The sequence below is a fragment of the Apus apus genome, chromosome 4, assembly GCF_020740795.1.
Source record: "Apus apus isolate bApuApu2 chromosome 4, bApuApu2.pri.cur, whole genome shotgun sequence".
Lineage (NCBI taxonomy): Eukaryota > Metazoa > Chordata > Aves > Apodiformes > Apodidae > Apus > Apus apus.
This window is the reverse complement of record NC_067285.1, coordinates 21,137,838-21,159,103: the sequence shown is the minus strand read 5'-3', so window position 1 is coordinate 21,159,103 and position 21,266 is coordinate 21,137,838. Positions and strand designations below refer to the sequence as shown.

General features: G+C 38.3%; 1 protein-coding gene across 3 annotated transcripts in view; it reads left to right on the top strand.

Moving 5' to 3' along the window:
• The window catches only part of SORBS1 (sorbin and SH3 domain containing 1), a 225,230-nt gene that overhangs the window by 71,567 nt on the left and 132,397 nt on the right, over window positions 1-21,266 (top strand). The window contains exon 1 of one of the 3 annotated variants that reach the window (XM_051619140.1): window positions 18,958-19,111. The exons of the other annotated variants lie outside the window; for them this stretch is intronic. The gene's annotated coding sequence lies outside the window, so the exon portion shown is untranslated. Of the gene's footprint in view, window positions 1-18,957; window positions 19,112-21,266 lie in introns of those variants that run through there. 3 annotated transcript variants of the gene reach the window in all.

Sequence of the window (21,266 nt, the reverse complement as noted above, 5' to 3'; positions counted from 1 at the left end):
CCTTCTCTGTGTGAAATTCATCATACCAGTGTGCTTATCTGTAAAATCTCTGTTGGTAAAAGCAAAGGGAAATATTTGAAAAGGAAAGCAGTGTTCTGAAGCAAGCCCTGCGGTGTGTACCATGTTGCTGGGATGCTGTCAAGGCTGGTAACTAGAAAGTCTGTCCTTGCTTTTGCCATGCTGTCTTTCGTGGTATTCCAAGATAGGCAGGAATTCCAGCTCCCTCTTGTCAAGAAGCATAGGAACAGCTGTAGAGTACTGTTAATAACTTAATTAAGTTTGTCCTTATTGACCTTAAGGGACATCATTGTGAGCTGGAATATGTATTTTCCACCGAGTACAGTGTCTGTCTGTTTTCTCTGAGGGAAAATGCTTTCACTTATTTTTTAGCTGCTGCTTCAAGGAACCTCAGTATTCTATACAGAAATGAAATCTTGTTTGTTCTTTTTCTGAGCCAACTCAGAGCAAAGAAAGTCCTGTTCCGATACCTGGACAGAGTTCACATTCTGGCCTTTGTCACTGATTACCTAGTGCAAGTTCAGGTGAGGCTGTGTAAGGCTCCATGAAAGGTCTGCACGGAGTATGAAGAGGCTCAGTTGCAATAATTTCATTCTAGTAGCAGTGCTGCTGTAATTGTAATTGCAACATGTAATTAAGGTAATATGGAGCCATATTAGTCACATGTGCCATTTTTTCATTAGGAATATATGATTGTATTTAAATTCTCAGGTGACATAAGCCACTGTGAGAGAGAGAATATAGCCACTAACACCTGCAACTGAGGCAAAAATGCCAATGTAATAATGAAGACCTTTACACTTGGTTCACTGAACCTGACATCATTTCACTCTAACTTGTCTTTCAATCTAATCAGTCTGTGCTAGAATTTAAATTCAGCATTTTATTTCTGTATTGTCATGGTTTCTGACCGAACATTAGACACTGGTCTTTTTATTTCTCTCCAGCCCAGCATGATGGTAAGCAGTAAAGAGCTCAGTGACTGTAAGAGATTGTTGAATAATTGAAGAAAGCATCTACAAACATTCTATGACTTCCAAATGTGGGTGTCTCTACACCCAGCTTATCCCCACCTCCAAACTGTCTCAGCAGCACTGAGTGCTCTTAAAATTCTTTTTGGTCTTCTTCTTCTTTCCTTACTAAGGTCTGTACCACAATCCCTCATGAGCATCCTTTACGATTGTATATGTGTGGCATTTTAAAACTGAGATAAAAATAATATGTCTCAAACTCAGATGGTCACATTTAAATTAGTTTATGAGTTATTGATGTCTTTCAGGCATTTAAAATGATTTATCAAGTACTTCAGATGATCAAATGTGATCTTTTTCTCCTTCCCAACCTCCCTGTTAACCTGCTTGGAAAAGAAAAAATGAATTATTATTTTTGTGGCAATACTAAGGTGTCCTAGTGCAGGGTTATTATTTCTCTGGAAAGCAGCAGAAAAAATGTTCAGAGGAAGGCATTGAAATGTAGTTTCTAAAAGCCCTGAATCAAAGAAGAAAAAAATGAAATCTAGTAAAGATTCAGAATGTATCATTTAAGAGGTTGTCTGAAAAACAAACCAAAACCTTATGTTTAAAACAAAATTCTTGAGTTGAAAGAGCCAGCTCTCCTGATTTGTGAATCTTTAGCTGTAGCCTTGGTTTCAAGGTGCTCATCTTCTAAGATAGCCAAATTCTGTAGTCTGAAGCCCAGAATTGCTCATGCTGTGAAAATCTTAATTAATCATTTTAACTCTAATGAGCTATAGTGCAAGTCCTATCAGCAAATGGAGCTCTGAATGGTGGTTATGAGGTGTAAAAATAATCCATTAAAGTTCTTCAATAATTATAAAATGTATGTCAGACCCAGGCTGGTCAGGACCGAGTACAATTTCTGTCTCCAAATGTGCTGCATGAAATTTGTCCTCTAAACAATTATAGTTATGTTTTCTCATCCATGGATTTAAAGTTAAAATCCGCCGCTTCTATAATTGTTTGCTGGTGTGAATGTTCTTGTAGGCGTTTGCTGCAATTCTGAAATTTCATCTAAAGTAATATTTAGCAACAATTTCTTGCTGGTTTTTGCTATTGTCCTGGTTAAACTTGGGCACTACATTTTTCATAAATGCTTATCTATCCTGTTTTAGCATGTAATCATCTGCTTATTTTTCTCTTTTTTCACTCTTGTTCTGATCTCTTTTTCAGACAGGCTTTTCAGTCTCTTAACTATTACTCTGATGCATCTGAGACACAGGTTATTGATGAACAGATCCTGCTAACCACTTACATGCATGCAAGTACTGGGCTTTGGCATAAAATGTTCCCACACTCCCTGGTTCTGGTGCACTATGATATGTTGTGTGGTGTACTGCCACGTGCATCTGATAGGTGGTAATAGAGAAAGCACGTGGTCTAATGCTTAGAGAAAGGAGCTTTGAATCAGTGTCTGGTTCTGATACCAGTTGTGTCACAGTCTGTCATGTTGGGCAAATTGCTTTGTTCCTCTGCCTCATGGTTCATGAAGAAATGCTGTGACAGGCAGGTGATGCAGGCAGTGTCAATCACAGTGAGGCACTGCATTTGCGCGCTGCTGTTCTGCCTGAGTAGTATCTCCACAGTTTTCCTCTGTTACCTGGCACCCTCATTAACCATATTCCTATTGATGTCTGCCCACCATGTTACACCTTCATTAATTCACCTATGAAATGGGGAGGAATGCTCTTTATCTCACCAAATGCACCCCCACGTGTTTAACATGAGTTGAAACATGCTTTGATAAATGTTTATGGTGTGCGGTGGAGTCTTGAGATATGAGATGCTGTGCCAGGACACCATGAGGAGAGAAATATATCTGGGTCCTGGAGAAGGGAGTTGGATGTAGGGAACAGGAAGACTGTGTTTCAGGTGACTTTACAACACTTTCCATTAGTTACTATTTGTACTTCCATTTCTATGTAAATCCACTCAGTTCTTCTAGCAGTTTCATTAGACTTTATTTTCAGACATTCAGAAAAGCTTGAAGAAGAACTAAAGGATGAAAGCATGAATGCAGCCTGTCATTATGCTGTGTGCTGCTGAACAAACTTTTTCTCCCCAGTGCTCCCAGATAAAATGAGAATTGCTGTACATAGTGCACCAGGAAGTTGTGAGGGTTAATGACTCATCCCACAGTGCTCTGAACATTACAGAGTTCTTGAAAGAGTTTTTATCTCTAAATACAGATTCTGCATTTCTGATGTAAGCTGAAGGATGCAAGCATGTGTTTTGAAAAGCAACTGTTTGCATCTAAGTCAGGCACTCCAAGAGCTTTATGTAACTATTGTTACGAAGTTTGTTGGGAAAGCAGTGGGAGGACTTCTGCCACCAGTTAAGTTGCTTGTACAGTAGAAAGGGCAAAAGCTTGCATTATTTTGAAATTAGTATGGCAAAATTCTGCTTGCTTTGCCTGGACCACCTATGGTTTGGTGGAATAAAAAATAGATTATGAAAGTGTTTGTAGTGAAAGATAAATTTGTAGGAATTGTTGCATTCAATACTTTTTAAGCAGAAACAATATAAAGAGCTTAATCCAGTGCAGAATAAATCTCAGTTTTGTTGCACTGATTGTATAAAACTAGGCTGCTGTGCTCTACATTTGCCTTGAAACTGTTTATATTACCTAAAATGTCATTCCAGAGGAGAATTTGGCTTAGGACTGCAGTGAAAGCCATTTTATTCCTTCTATGGACCTCGTCTCCCAAAGCTATTTTAGTGAGTAGCTAGAAAATATTTTTTAGTGAGCCATAATTTCATTTGTGTTTATGTACATTGGCCAGTTTAATGAGGGAGCTGTGCTGTTCTGTAATCCTGCTCTGCATTATTTCAAGAAGAAGACAGGAATTTTCAGGTGCAGGCTGGGGTTGTGTTTTTTTAAACACTTTATTTAAAACCACATATTGAAATCACTGTGTTCTCGGTTTAGCTACTGAGGAATGAACTCCTTCTGTGCCTAGAAGAGGCTCCGTTAAAAAAAAAAAAATTACTTCCCTTGTTGGTGTTAATCAACACTGCCTTTAACAGAACCAAGCCGTTTTTAAACCATTACAGGTGCTGGTTCTAGCTTTCCCATCTCAGTCTTCAGAAACTCACTGATTGTCCTTAGAACACAGTGATGAGCAGATGAAGAAGATCCACTGCTTCAGCAGTGGAATCAAAAGTCTGCTTAAGCTTTTATTTTTGAGACTATGTCATGGCAGCACTGCAGAAGCCAAATGTAAGGATATGGTATAGAACCATGCTGCTTTGGAAATGGCAGCTCAGTGTTTCCTTGCAGGACAGCTTCCCTTAGGGTGAATCCCCAAAAGGGGGTAGGGAAAAGTATATTTGTTTGGCTGTATTTTGCATTTGGCATTATGCTATGCTAAAGAAATATTTCTGAGTCTTTTAATGTTTGAGACACCATTTGATGCTTGTTCAGAATACTCTCTGCTAATAATTGATGTTATGTGATCTTTTAACTTGGAAGAAATGTTATACAAGTGGAGTGTGCGTATGTATATATATATATATATGTAATACTAGATAGACTTACAAACAGTAGGTTTTTATGCCATTGAATCCTCCTTTGAAAGCGTGTAATCAGTATCTTCTGCTGTAAGCAGCAAACAGTCATGCTAATATGGCTGTCCAGTTTCCTCCATACGTGTTCTAGAAAGTCATTTATTCTTCTTCCAGGGGATTTATCTCTGGAATTGAAGGGCACATAGCATGTCTAACAGGCATGCAGCCTTTGTGTTGAGACTACCAGCTACTGTCATCCATTGTTATCATCTTTATACTTTAAGTGACCTGGAGTCAGTTTTTCAAAGGTATTTATTTGCTTAAGAGCCATTAGACTCTAAATGGGATTTCAGAATTGCCTAAGTAAATTAGGCTCCTAATTCATGCTGTAAATCTGATTAGGCTTCATGTATCTCTAGGTGCCTAAATACCTTTGTATGGCTGCCTGTTGGATTCTAGAAACCAACCTGAAAGCATCCCTGGAGGCCACTAAACAATAGAATACAATAGTTTTTGATAGATTTTTGAAATTAGTAGTATTCAAATTACTGAAGAAGAGGTTAAAAGCTCCGAATGTATTATTGATCTTTGTTTTCTGAAGCACTATGAGTCACCAGCTTGAATGAGTCCATATTGTAGGTCTGGGATGGAGTGGATGTGGGGCTGATAGGACACATACATAGCTTGTGCCACTTCCAGCACCAGCTAAGCTACAGTCTGGAGCCATTTCATGCTTCATCTGTTGGTATGAATAAAGACTTACATGAGACATTAGCAACTATCAAAGAAATCCATGGTGGATATGCCATCGTCTTGAACTTCAGTGTCTCCTCAGAATATTGGCATTTCTTGAATTGCTTTCATTCAGCTTTGAGTTCTTGCAAAAGTAAGTTTGTCTTTCAGGAATGTGTTCAGTAGGTTCCTTTAGGAACTTCTGTTTGTTTCCAAAGAAATGTGTTGAAAATGGTTTAAACAGAACCATGGAATTGTCAGAGTTGGAAGGGACCTCTGGAGATCATCTAATCCAACTCCCCTGCTAAAGCAGGATCACCTAGAGCACATTACTCAGGACTGCAGGTGGGTCTTGAATATCTCCAGAGAAGGGGACTCCACAACCTCCCTGGGCAGCCTGTTCCAGTGCTCTGTCACCCTCATAGTAAAGTTTTTCCTCATTTTTAAATGGAACTTCCTATGTTCCGGCTTGTGCCTGTTGCCCCTCGTCCTGTCACTGTGAACTACTGAAGAATCTGGCTCCATCCTCCTTGCATCCACCCTTTAGTTACTTAGAGGCATTAATAAGATCTCGTCTCAGCCTTCTCTTCCGCAGGCTAGAGTCCCAGCTCTCTCAGCCTTTCCTCATTAGACTGATGCTCCAATCCTCCTATCAAACTTACCCTTTAACATAGTACTTACCTTGATCTTTCTCCTGGCAGAGAAATGAGAAAACATAAAAAAACTTCAGGACTTGCAGGACTGGGCCCTTAAATCTTGATTAGGCCTTCCAAAAATTCAGTTGTGCAGCGGTCTGGTTTTTAGGTGTTTGGAGTTAATATGATTGTTACTGGTTTTGCATGTCTCAAAGAATTGTTGCTAAGTTCTTAACAGTCAATTGAGAAGGTGCTTGTGGAAGAGAGAAGTTTCTTTTCGAGCATATGGCTAAACTCAGCTGAACTGTAAGTTGATCCTGCTTATTTGTCCTTTGTTAAGCCCACTTATATGTTAAAACTCATATGTATTATGTGGGTCGAAAATCTTATGACCTATGTGGGGTATTGCTTTCGGCTATATTAAAATCCCAGTGATAGGTATGCAATGTAGACATTATGTTTACTTTCATCCATTGATGGTGTAAGGAGTCAGGCTTTCTTGAATTTTGGATAGTCTAAAGTGCTTATTGTGGTCTTAAACTAAAATGACATAGTAGTCACAACACCACAGTTGGACACATGTAGTGATCAATCTGAATAATATAATTTGTCTCAAAGCTGCTGGACAAGTTTGAGAGAGATTGATCTATCTCAGATTTGTGTGTGACCATTCAACAAGATTGTTTAAGGTGAGCAGTGAATTCCAAAGGGAAAATTTTGAGTGGTCTCTCTAGGCCTTATATCTAGCATCACACCACAGTGTGATCACATTGCTTTTTCATTCTCTGTTAAGCCTTCTTCAATGATTAATGCAAACTGTTACTCAGGAACACTGTTGAGAGGTATATTTTCTTTATTTACATTTAAGTTTGTTTTTTTTCTTTAACCCTTGGAAATTATTTCATTTTCAAATACACTTGTAATTTCCTGGATACTGAAGAACACTGTTATTAAAAGAGGGCAAAGGGAGAGAAGCCAGTGAAACCTTTGCTAACATACAATGTCATGCTAGAGTAGCTCTTAGCAGTAAAGGGTGGCTCTATATACCTAAGACTTGAACCACATTGTACAGCTTTGTGTATTTGCTGCTTCCTCCGAGCTGATGGACAAAGTCCTTTATTCTGAAGCAGGAGAGGTTCATACTTCCAAGGTAAATGGTTTCAGCTTTGGTCTCTATGTGGATGATGTTTCTAGCGTATTTTCATGTTGGGATGAAGGAAGATAATTAGTAGCAAAATACAGACAAAAAATTGTTGGTTAGGCACAGTCCTGTTGAAAGAGACATACATACCACAGCATAAAACTTAAGTCCCAAATTCCAAAGCGCTATTTTGTCTCAAAAAACTGACTTTGAAAACTCAAGACAAATTCCCTTGTTTCTTTGACTGGGAATTTCACAGGTGCTGAAAGCCATGAGATTCTTAATAAGAGCTGGATTCCTGAATACCTTGAGCCTCTCTGAATATCCTGAGCAGAAAAAGGCAATAATACTCTTCTGAGAACATGCCACATGGAGAGGATAAAGCACCTGTTTTAGATCAGTGTTTTGAAAAAGCCTGTAAATACAGCTGTGAAAATATTACTGTATTCACATTCATAATGGCATACTGCTGTAATTTGAAAATGCTGAAGTTCTGTAGTAAGCTGTTAAATAATTCCATTAATTCACCGTTTAAAGTTTTCCACTGAAGGTTCTTGAATGCTTCTGCCTCCTTTTTTGCCACAATAGGTAGTTTTGATGGGTGCTGGCTCACATACCATGTACAGTTAGTTAATAAATATTTAATTGCCATTAATGCAGAGACTGTTGTTACATAGTAACGTATGTTATACATTAAAAGTCTCAGATCCACCCTCACACTAGATGTCCACCTTCAGACATTGAAATGGCTTGGCATGGAAGCTTTGTGTTTACTGGGTTTTTATTGTGACTGTTATGGGGAAAAGTGGTGTATACTAAATGGGGAAGGATCAAATATAATGAAGAGGGTTGTGGTGTGTGATTCCTAGGCTGTCTCTGAGGCAGCACATGTTGTGTATTTGCACAGTGTTTTTGGGTGCTATGATAATGCAAACAATGCATAACGCATTCCTGGTTTCATTACTGGCTAGAAATATGTGGAAGTAGGAGAAGAATCAATTGTTAAAGACTTAAATATAGACTTGAGCAGAATTTAAGGTTGTGCGAGAACAGGTGGATCAAGGGTGAACAAACTCAAACTATTAGAAATATGGATGTGCACCTTTAATGCCTAAATCTGTCCTTCAAGGTGGCCTTTCTCTTCTGCATTCAACAAAAGGTTGTTCTGTTATTTCACTAGTCTGGTTCACTGCTTAACAGGCATCAGGTTGCCTGTGGGTAGGGATCTTGAATTAGTCCCAAGTCCTGACAATTAGGATATTCAGTGCTCAGACAAACAGAGTATTTTGGTAAATGACATTGCAGCTTGAGAACAGAATATCTCCTCTGTGTGTCTGCTGGATGAGGTGATCTGTACAGTGTAACAATCTGTCCATTTGATAGCATGTGTCAAGTGCCCTAAATATTGTGTTTATTTGTTTGACAGACATAACGCTTTCTATTGAGTGCTCAAATGGTTCATTGGCAGTAGCAATTCATGTATAATAATCTACCTTGAACAATGTTGTTGGGTTTTTTTTCATTAAACATGAACTAAAATGATTTGTTGGGGAATCAGAATGAAAAGCCTTTTAAATTCAAAACACTTAGAGCAAACTTGCTTTTCACAGAAGTTCCTTTGCAATGTCTTTCTCTTTTCAGTGCTTTTCTGTAGCACTGTTCCCAGAGAGATGAATTCAGTAACAAGGGACAGGGATTGTAAGATAAGAGTCTTAAGGTCTGATCAGATACCTCCATGTGAGCTGTGGGAAATCCACGTATCATGGAAAAAAAAAGCTTTTTAAAAAATCCACCATCACCAAAAAAAAGTCCTATTGTTGTGAAGATCTCTGGATATTATGCTTTGTGTAGTGCCAAGAACAAGATCCAGACTCAGGAGGTTGTATTTAACTTTGTTATCATGGAATTTAAAGTTCATGATCTCCTCTCTGTAGAGACAAAGAGGCTAATTTTCCCAGTAGCTTACAGACTTCTCCAAGACCTCTTTTCCCCAGGTAATTTGATTTAACTGCTCTTTGACTACTGAAAACAAAAGGATATACTGTCTTTTACTGCAGCCTGGATGTCTACAAAGGGTGGTAAGGATGATGTATCTACTGTTTCCACATACCTACACTTGATGGATGTAGCACATCATAGTTAGGAAGAAAAACCAAAGCTGTTTTAACTATTGTACCAAAGATGAAGATACTTTTGCATCACTGGTCAGTCTGTCACCATTTATGCTAGGTCTGTTTAATTTATATGGATTTTACATGGCATAGTGAGACATTCTAAGGTCAAACTCGGATCTCCTGGTAGAGCTGTTCCTGCAAATGACCTCCAAGTTCTTGGATCTGATTCCATGAATCTGAAGAGGCAGGCAAAGTGTTCTGTCACTCTGTCTCCTTGGGAAGAACACTACCTAGATGCATTTCAGGTTCCCATTGGTAATTCTAGTCTGAGCTAAAGTTAACATAGCCAGAATTTCTTCTCTGTGGGAAATCAGGAACTGTATCTAATGGACTAGTCAGAGCATCAGTATATTGATACTTGTGGTCTCAGCAGTCTGTAGCAAGGTTGCTTCAATTGTAGACTGGGGGAATTATGTCTATGAGGGATTCTTTCTACAAATTTAGTGCAAATAAGCTAAATTAGCACTAATAAAGACCCTGAACTGGCATCTCAGCTGGAGTAAATCTACCTACTGCTGTATGTGAGGAAGTTCCTATGAAAATAGGGGTTTCTCCTTCTTTAATCTATAAGTATGGATTCATAGTTCTGGTTTATACTTCTGTTGGCCATGATTTCTGCATTTTTCTTCCAGTTTGTCTGGAACCACTCATTCAAGTTTTGATCAGTCACTGTCATTGAGTAGTGTGTTATATTTTACTTTCAGGCAGTGAACAACTTTGAGTATGTACCCTAAGAGGCTTTTTAGTATGTAGAAAGCTGTGACTCAATTGCACATCTGTAGGACACAATATTTTATTATTTGTATGACACAATTATTATTTATATTACAATAGTGTTGGTAGGACACAGGACCACAGCCTCCATTTCTCAGGTTCTAAACAAAAGTAAGTTTAGTTCTTGCCCCAAAAAGCTTGCAGTTCAACCAGACTTTGTAGTGCAAACACATTTTATCTGTGGTCAAATTAAAGTATCATTTTTTATCTGCCGAACTGAAGAATCATATAATGAAGTGTAATCTTGAGAATTGGAAAGCGATTTTCATTTAGCCGAAAACAATACTGTGTAATTCTTCCTTATGACATTACTGAGCAGTTTCTTGCACTCTTAAACTGGCACTGAACCTCAGTTTATGTGGTTTTGGTTCTGACCTCTTCTGATTCATTTATCCTCACTTTATTTGATATCTGTATCTCACATCTAGGTCCATCTACCTGCCAACCATCAATGACAAAGTTGTTCTTAAATTAAAATATATCAGTTCAGCAGAACTAATTCAGCAGTGGAAGCTGGATGTATTGTGGGATTGAAGAGAAAAAAAGCAAAAACCCTACCCATAACCCCCTCAAATAACAACTTAATTTGGGAGTCTTTCCTTGTCTTGTTATCTCTGTTAAATTTGTAGTATTATTTTGATCATACATGTTACAGTGTGCAGGACCACAGGACAAATAAAATTATGGGTTGAAATATGGTTGTGCTACTGGAATAAATTTTGCACTGCATTTTTCAGAGTCTTTTATGGGAAGAACTTTTAATTCCAGTCATGCATCCGGTCTGTTTGACTTATACATACCATGAAATATACAGAAGTAAAACAAAATTCCTTCAGGCATCAGAGAACTTTCTGAGCAACAGCATACACTGAAACAAATATTGTCAGGAGATACACAGGGGAGGTATTTTTTATATATTAAATTCACACATCAAACCACATTGACTTCAGTGGGTTTCTTGGCAAATCATCAAACCTCTGTGATGAGTTAAATAAAGAGGAAAAATATTTTGTCAGAATGGCAGAATTGTAATATCCTAAGCAGCCAGGGAAAACATATAAGTTCTGATTAATGTTGTGGGTTTTTTTGTACTGTTACAGTAGCTTCTTCATCATCATTAAAATTGGGTTGTACCTATCTAGAAAAATGCTAAACACGTTTCCATAAGGAATATGTTGTCCTTCTGACATGGAAGAAGCTTGTTTAGAGGTCTTTTGGTGATTTTTAAAATGGCATAGCTGAGTTGGTTGTGGTTTACATCCTGTGAAAGGGCTTGAAGCCTTTTTGTTTGAAATATTCAACAGTAAATGCCTCTTTTATTTGATCATCCCAAAGCAAAACATAGGAAGATTCTATCTCTGGCAGACTCATGCTCAAGAAAGACAAAGAATAGCAGCCTAAAACCAAAAAATCTCAAATTACTTAAATTTTACTCCAGTTGGAGTAACTCCCAAATATCACTTATCAGAGTGAACATGAAACCAAGAAATATTCTGATTATCAGAGCTCTTCATGTTAAACTTATAAATACTATCTGAGACTTAGATAATATCGATGTACATTAAAGCACCATACTGTTTGGTTCCAAAGAGCACAAGATGTTGGAATAATTCCAGTGCAATATTTTTAGCGTCACAAATTCTCTGAAATTGAAATGTGCTTAGAGATAGCTCAACTTCGAAGAAATACTGACAGAATCCTAAATGTCAAACATGTTTCCTGTCTGTATGTCTGTTTGGTTCCTTGGTTTTCTGTTTGCTGGGATACCTTGTCCCAGATTTGCTACCTTGGAAAGATTCTGAGTAAACTACTTCTGGGCTGCAGGTTCTAGAGGCTCCCAGGATCCACAGCTTACTCTGGTCAAGCTTTCTGCACCCTTTTGCAAAGAATGGTTGAAGATTGGATACTACTTCATTCTATCAAAGAGGAAAAAGTAATTCAAGATGGAAATTTTCCCCACTTAAAAAATATCTTTTTGTGCACTGTTTTAGAGCGTGCATAATTTTGGCGGGTAGATGGACAACTTTAGTTCTACTGTTGATTTAGTTTTGAGTCATTGCAGAATCAAGTATTAAATTGCGGTAAGGTAGGTTATTATTGCTAGCCTTAAATTTTAGATGGGGGATTGCACTACGAGATGAAATAGTTTGTCCAAGTTATTAAAAAAGCTTGCTTCCAAGGAAGCTGGATTCAGCTCTTCAGCCTTCACCACAGGGTCACCTGACTTTCCTTTGTGAAACGAAACCAGTATCGATCTTTGGCACAGCTAAGATCCACACACTCCCACTGTCTTGCTGCCAGTAATCTCCATGTATTTGATGGTCTCTTCAGTTTTAATGGAATTGGATCATGTTGCAAAATGAAACCAGCTTCTTTACACTTGAAGGCTGGCTCCAGTTGTCCATGTGCTTTTTGGTTGATGGTATGAGCTATAACTAAATTAGAAACTTTGTTCCTGTGTACTTCAGCTATAAAAATAAGGATCTTGTTATATGCCTTAGTTCAGGCACAAAAATGCTCAACAGGAGCGTGTGGGTGAAGTTGGGGAAGACTTTTATTTTCTTAGCTTTTAAAGTAAAAAAATCCTAAATTTAGATCAACTTTTAAAAAAATTGTTGTATTTCTTACTTAGGTTTAACGTGGTGTGGCATAAACAGGAAACATCTATCAAAGTTGCCGGTGGTATCTGCAGTAGTGTTTCCCTTTCCTTGCCTGCACTAGTGCTCACAGTGATCATAGCTACTAGTATTTTAATTGGTGCCTAGTGTCCTTTCACTGGCAGCATGCCTGGATTATTTGGTAGTCCCAGCTGGTAGCCATGGGCCACTAGGGTTAGTAGGAATGCAGGCACAGCTGGTCTGGGTCAAATCCCTGTGTGCTTTAGTTTATGAAAATTTCCGATGGCCTCCAGTATGTGCTAGAAAGGATATGGCAGTTAAAATGTATCTTTCATTATCATAGACCAGTTAAGCCTGTCCTAACTTCCTGAGGGAATATGTAGCGATACCCCATAGTTACCAAAGACTGAAACCAGGAAGGAGGTATTAAGCCACAGAGGAGAACAAGTACTTGTTTCTGCTCCTCTGTCCTTTAGCTCCTTCTTTTATCTTAATAAAATGTAAGCTGGATGAAAAACAAAGCTGGGGAAAAAAATGAAAAGTTCTCCATTCTTTGGAGCTTGTCCACTTAGCCCCTAAAGGAAGTCAGAGTTGTTTTCTTTCTCACTGTGGAAGTTTGATTACATGACAGCTTTGCTTTTTAAATTTTGGATATTTTTTTCTCCTTTTCTTCTTAATTTTTGTTTTATTTCTCACTTGCATCACTGAGTCTGGTGCTATTTTGCCTGCATCTCTAGAGTGAAAATAGGCTTTGTGTTCTTGAGCTTCTAATCGGAAGTGATGACAAGCCCTTGAATAAAGCACTGTTGCCCTTGTCCTCGTGGAATATTTTATCATTTCTGATATCACTGGACATGCAACTGTAGGCCAGTTCCTGCCACTAGATATGTGTAGAAGCTGGTCCCTGTTATCTTTGTGCAGGAACACCTCACAGTGACATCTGTGGCTGTGCTGAATGCTATTTTCTCCATTTCATGGGAATAAGATGATGCTTGTGCATTAAAAGGGCCTAACAAGTTTTCTGTGGAGACTGTTAAGTGCAGTGTATAACAGTATTTATGTAATTAACTCATTGGGATTTTAATTAAAAATACTGCTTTTGCAACCATAATTTTTGTTTTCCATCTTAGGATAGTTGCTGTCAGGTAGAACATAAATTGTGGAGGTTTGTTTCAGTGGAGGATGGTATAAAGTCCTAAGCAGACTTGTCCATGAAATCTTTACAGGTCTTATGTTATGCCTCGTACACAGTGTTTACCTTCTCTCATGCATTTTTCAAATGCTTTGTTCAGTCCGGGATGTTTTTCCTTCAGACCAAATTTTCAGGGGGGTCACACACCATATGGTGACAATGGACAGTCTAGGTCCTTTCAGTCCCAAGAGAATTTCTGGGAGAGATTCTCAAGTGAATGATTTACCATATCTTGCCCTGTTCCTTCTCCAGTAGAGCAGAAGTATTCTAGTGACCTCAAAGCTAATGCACTCCAGTGTCTCCGGATGGCGACAGCAACATTTTTGGCAATGTTCTCCCTTTCATTTCCAACGTTTCTGCGGGTTCTTCTAGCAGAAATCATGACCTCACAAACATCTTCTGGAAACTAGTCCCTCCAGACACACTGTGGGGATGAATTTTGCTCTTCATGCCAGGGTACTCCCCGTGAAGTTAAAGCAGCATGAAAAGCATGTAATCTTCTGACTTGTTATGAACTTTTATCTGTGTTGTGTCAATCAGGCAACTGAAGTTCTTTTATTTATTAAACTGTCTCATACTCTGTGGCTACCATTATGTGTAAGAAGGTTTAGAAACAAGTTTCACTATGTCATTTCACATCTGAAACTTTCAAAAATTCTTCCGTAGTGAAAAAATATTTGGCTTATTTCCTTACATTATTGTAGTCTTTTCTTCCCAAATCTCTTGCTTATACAAAAACAAGCTTTCTCAGCTGAATATCTCAGCGTTGTTAATATAAGGACTCCACATTCTCCTGTCATATAATTATTAGGATTTGTTGAAATGACAAATAATTAACTCTGCACTGAGGTGGTCAAAGAATGGTGTCAGTTCTGGGCTTTGGTGTGCTTCCATTGCACGGGGTGAAGAATCAAATCTACAAATTCAATATCTGGATCATGTGAGTTGTATAGTACTCCTGTGATATGCTTGTATTGAAAATTGTTTTACCTGAAACAATTTAAGGAACTATACTATTTAAAACACTTCAGGTATTAATGATACTGCCTCTCATTCCTAATTCTACTACTGTAAGTTTAGAGTAATACTATTTAGAGGGAAGGTGTTTGATCCCATGTAATGAAGATCAGAAGCTTGTGTAGGATCTATCTGTAGCTAAGAGAAACTAAGGCATTTGAGAGTTTGAAATTCTGATGTTGTCAAATAAAAGCAGAAAGAGGAGGAGTCAAATGAAATGTTAGTATTGGTAGTATGGTATTACATTGTGAACTGGTGTAATGCCATTGACTTCAGAAGGTATTCTCACTGTACTTGTTGAGGATCTGATCTTTTGAGCCTATATCTACTCCAATCAATGCTGTTAATATCATAAGAAGTTATCTTAATTACTTCCAAAAATGTTCTTTTGATTTTCCAGATGGTATCTTGGATATGATGGGAACTTACTCAGTTAGTTTTGCCTTCCATGGGCAGATAACAATCTGTTTATGAAAAGTTTAAAATCCTCTCTTCCTATATTAATGTTCTGGTTTTGCCCTGTTTATTCACAATTGAATGTCTCTGATTATTTTAGTTGTCATGTGCTCCTTATTCAATGCTTTGCATAGTAGAACTGGAATAAATTGGCTATGCTATTAGATGTTCAGTGTGTACTTCAGACAATGACCTTTTAGTTATCTCATTTCCTTAGCAACTTTAAAAAGATTAATCATAGAGAGTGGTGTAAGCCAAGAAAAAGATAATTGAAATAGGTCAGAAATCAAGTATTTTTCTTCATGGTGTTTTGATTGGACTCAATATTTTGATAACTTGGTGTAGAGCTCACAACCACCACAATGCTTTGTTTGTGTGCCTGAAATTTGGACGATCAGCGGTAGAGCAGTTCTGAAATATGCAGGGCTACATTTTCTGAGCCTATTTCTTGGTCTTTGATGAGTCCTCAGCAGTCAAATTCTTGTTACTGCTAGAGGGTGTTTCCCTTGGGTGCTGGGGTTGTGGCCACTCTTTTGAGAAACTCCAGACAGAGGCCAGTGAGTCACTGAAGTATAGACTTCCAAGTAGATTAAGTGATGGCTTTCTTCTTGTCAGGGGCATTGCTGCTTGGGTCTGCACATGAGAAAGAATTCCTTCTTTTTTAGTTTAGCAGCATGAGGGAGCAAGGGAAAGTTTTGAAACATCTAGGGGAAGTGTTTTGTTTTCAAGTACTCTTAAAAATCTTTGTCACTGAAATTTAGATTTTAGCTGTTTTGATTTGTCCTACTACCAATTTTATTATAATAACTTTGTATCCTAATTTTTATATTAAAAATCAAGGAGTGACCTCAATACCAACACGTTATTGGCTGTGTAAATAAATAAATAACAAACCAAAACAGAAATCACAAAAAAACCCCAACCCTCACCAAGAAACAAGTGCCCCCAGCCAAACCAACCTGCCCCGCCAACCTAATTGCTTATCTCAAGAGGATAACATGATCTCCATTTCCTTCCTTCAGAGAAACAGGTATGTACACTGCTGTGGGATGCCTCTTAATCAGTCATGATTCACTCTTGCAGATGATGTACTAATGCCACCATAGGCGTGAGAGCTGGGAATGGTTTCTGCTGTCTTTCCTTCGGAAGTTATAGATGGGTGTGTTTTGTTTTTCTGACAGGCAATTGACCAGTCTTAACTGAGTAGCTCTGAGTGGATGAATCATGGGAACAACTAAACTTCGAGGATGAGGATTTAGGCAGTAGTTTATACAGCTTGTTTAATTGCTTAGTAGTACAGCAAGGAAGGACTGGGGAAATTTTGACCTTTCCTGATGTGGTTTTGACTGTATTTTGGGGAGAGACATCATGTCACATGCATGCTGGTTGCTTATAATCTGAATACTAGGCATTTAAACCCTGAGTGAAGGAGACATCTGGGACAGCTCTTTGAAGCTAAGTGAGGCCTGTATTGCCCGTGTGCAGCTAAGACAAATCCTTAGAAAAGGTTACCTAGTCACTGCATAGGGGAATAGACCTTTGCCAGGCCACACTCCTAAACAGTTACACCTTGGCTAAATAAATAGGCCCTTTGAGCAAATCCCAGATTTGACAGTTGAAATAGTGTTTTTCATGCTTCAAGGCTCAAGAACAAAGTCAAGCCTTCCAAATGTCATCTGAGAAGGTATCACCAATCAGGCTTATTTCGTAAATGAAAGGGTTTTGTGTTCTGTGCTGTTGTAACTCTACAAGTGTCCTCTATACCTCCTTGGTTCCATAGATGTTTTTAGAAACTTTCTTGGACCTTGATACATCAGCATGAAGAGAATATTAAATTCTGCCATTCTGATGGGGTGTAATTTTAATCTTTAATGACATTAACTCTTTCTATATGATTATTCAATTATTTGTATTGTGATGGAGACTTGTCTCTGTTGTGAGTCTCAAGGTCTCCTACTTCTAGGATTTTCACAAATGCAAAACAAAGAGACTGTGTTGCCCTTAAGAAGGACTTTAGACCTACTTTGACCTGCTCAGCCTTTCATGTAGAACTCATATGACATTACTGCAAGGTACAGTTCCATTGGTTTTGAAAGCAGATTATAGCGCTAGCAAGTGAGAGTCAGGGAAGGCATAAAGCATGTCTGCTTCACTGCTTAGTTATTCAATATTGCAGCTGGAGATGGGGAGGCCATATACAATGTACAGTCCCCGGGTGACACAAAAGATTTCATTTGGCTGGGGCTGCCCCAAGCTGTCACAGGTGTTCCTTAATTTACAATAGTTCCCTTAAAATATAAATGACTGCATTTATTACATCAGCTTTTTCCTTCTTTGGAATACCCCAGCTGAAGTTACATTACACATAACAAATGTTCTTGCTCCCTTGAGAATTAGTTTAATTACTGATGGAGGTGGGTAAAGGATCTATCGTGTTCGAGATGTTAATTTTACCATGCTTTAATTAAGAAGTTAGGTGTGAAAGGCTGCTGAATACGTTACACTTAAAGGTGCTGAATAGAATGATGGGGGATAGAAGGCAGTGATATGATGAGGGTTTTACTGTCTGTAGGAGTATCAGCTATCCTTCTGCATCTCATTACAACAAGGCTGACATGTGGAAATACATGCCAACTTTTATTTGTTCCTTGTGTTTTCTAACATTAAAGACTTTTTCTGTCTAGTCTTCGAAGTATCAAAACGGCTTGTCTCTGCTTTCAAAGGTTATGATCACTCCTAGGTACCACTGATTTCCATTAGAAACTTCAGGATCCTGTTCTCTTGCTCATTATGTTTGAAGAACAGGGCTTAAACTATCCTATGCCTCTGTGCTGTGGCACAAGGGAGGATGAGGGGTCCATGTTCACAAGAGGACAGCAGGTACTACCATCCTAGAACACCCAGTTGTTTCTTCCTTATGTCTCACTGTGAGTGAGCAGATTCTTTTCAGCATTTAATTTGAAAGTCTTGTTTCCAAGTAAATTAACTTTGAAAACATTTGGGAAGAAAGCAGCAAAAAGTGGGCAGGCAGAAGGAAGGGGTGTCTCATAACAAGATTAAAGAAAACTAGACAGTAAGAATGCTGTGCAGTAGGGTGGCCAGGACATCCCCCACTGAGCTTGTTATGTTTACATGGTAGCTGGGGCAGCAGTGCTATAGAGAGGAACAGGCCTTCACTGGCCAACATCTGAAGGTTTTCTTAAGATTGACCTGTTGCACTTTTAGAAATACTAACTGACCAAGTAAAGTAGTACTTCTGCTCTCCAAACAGCTGTAAGGACAGTTGATGATTTCTCCTAATGTCTTTTTCATCACTTATGTAATGTGTGATGAATGCTATCTGAATTGCTGATTCGTAAGATATTCTTGTGATGTGTGACACAAAGTTTATTTTCAGAAACCTATTTTCTTCTGTTATCTGTTACTGTTTTCTCTTTTCTGTTGTAGTAATTTCTCTTGCTTTTAAAGAGTAACAGTTCAGCTATGCCATTGTCATCCTCTGCATCCCTGAAGACTGGTGCAATACTGGAAAAACACAGAGTTAAATATTAACATGCACTACTGAATGTTCCCACTGAAAAAATCAGGAACATTTCCAAGCAGTGAAAACAGACTTTCCTTCCCTGTAGTTAGTTGAGTTTTGCTGCTTAACTTTTAGAACTACAGCTTGCTTGGTCGTTTTAACATTAAAACATTTAATCATGAGAAATTGAGAGTCCTCTATTTCTTAAGTACTCTCACGCAGACTGCTTCTCCTTACCAGGTGATAGTCTTAGGGGAATAATCTCATGTGGTGAATTAATGCTGGAATGTATACTAAGTGTTTTCAAGGTAAGATGTTGATTTATTTTTCCCTTCCCTCTGTACTTTGGCTGGGAACTGGAAATTTCATTGCTTGCTCTTTTAGTCAGAAAGGTGATGTTAATAAATGTTGTGTTTTGTTATTGATGCTACAGTAACTTCTTAAGGCATACTTAGATTTGGAGCTCCTCTTGGGTTATGAAGGCACATAGCCACCTCTGTGTTAGCTGAGGACCTAATTAGCTGCGGTTGCAAATGTGGCATTTTCTTCTGCTGACTAGAAATGTCAGCACCAGTCTCTGTAGAGATAAAAAAGTGCACAAAGAAAATGGTTTTGATTAAGTCTTTTACTCTTAACAGTTTAATGTATTGAGAACATGTATTTATTCTGTCTTGCTGGTTATCTCAGGTGCTGAGACTTCTGCCTCAGTGCAATGAGAATCCCTGCTGGAGGTATTAAAGCTCTAATCTTTGCAGAGCAGCTCAGGTTTCAGCTGTGGTGAAGCAGGAGCAGTAAAGTCTGTGATCCTGAATTGGAAGGGCTAGATTAGTTAATATAATGTGTGTGCAATGGTATTGTTGAAGCTTCTCTCCCTGTGTGTAAAAACTATGCATGAAGATAAGGAATTAATCCTTCAGAAGTAAAACTGTGTTTTTTGTTTTAATTCTGATTACTTGCATTTGTGCAATAGTATCCAAAAGCAAGAGAGTTTTTAGCATTTGCGTGAGGCATATACTTCTGCCCACAAACAGTAAGGTAAGTCAATAGAAATGAGCCATGCAAGGCATGAATTGCTTAGAAGTGGAAGAGACCTATTTGGCTATCTAGCCCTCCCACATGCCAACGAATAATTGCTTCAACTGGATTTGCTGTAGTGCTGACTAAAACACAACATCACCTTTTCTGTACCAATGGTGGAAAGCCTTCTATGCATCAGTTTTTACACATATGTCTAGCTTTGAACATCAGAAGCAGCAATATCCCAGATAATTATTTTCTGGGCTGTTTAATTTAAGGTGTAACAACAGTCTGAATGGAGATTGAACAGAATCTGATTGCTCAGATGTGTAGTTTTGCTTCATGGGGTGATTTTTGTCTCATCAAAGGAGAACAAGAAGAAAAGGCAAAAATCTGTGAGCATGGCTATCTATGGGAGTGCAAGAGTGCGTGTGTTTGACAGCATGAGAGGTCTGTCCATATTATATCAATTGTGTGAATAAAATGGCTACTTTGCCTTACTGTAGGGAGGGAATGTTGCAAAGGCAACATGTTAAGAGAAAAAAGGCCTCCCTGTGTTCTGGCTGTGTGTGACACACTGTTAATGCTAAAGCAACCTACCATTTCCTATTAAAGCAGTGTCTTGCATGTTCATGAAACAGACTGTAATACAAAGTGATTTAGCTCACTGGGGGCTGATGCATCTTCTTCTGGCATGGACATAGGAGGTCTCTGTGGTCAAAAAAGCAGACAAACATGTTGGTGCTGGTGTTTTAAGCAGCTTCATCTGGTGACTAAACAAGGAATTGCAGGCACATTTGTTTCATTGCATTAATTTCTTGCATTATTCCCTTTGTTTCTGTTATTGTTTCCTTTCCAGTATTTGTATTTGAATAGAAAAAGAGCTCTGTGATAAATTATGTGCGTGCCCCTCTTCTTTGCAGGCCTGACATGTTTATATATACAAAGAATTATGGAGGAATTAAAAGGATGACCAAAGAAGCTCAGAAATTCCTTGGAAGAGCTTGTCAGATTTTTAATTAATGGGCATATAGCAGAGGGAGTGAAATCTGTTGCTCGATACCATAATAGGCAGTGCAGTGCTTCTGCCTCTCTCTGTCATCCTTAACAGATGGGTTTATTTTTGGTAATGAAACATTTATCTGCTTTGCGTCTATTAAAAGCCAGTTCCAGAGTCAAAAATCAGTTGAAAATAACATGAAAAAGTTTAGTGGTGAAATGTGTTTCTTTTGGATACTTGTCACCACTATATCAAATTCTGGTGATTCTTTTACCCTTTACTTTGGTGTGTTGTGGCCTTACTGCAACTTGCATTTTGGGATTTTTTAGGTGTTGTTCCAATAGTACCGAATAATGGTGTGAATATTTAGGTTGTGTAGAGGCATAATGGAATTACTTTCAGGAGAATAATTAGTATACTGCTCGTGTAAATAGTTAGTTTTCAAT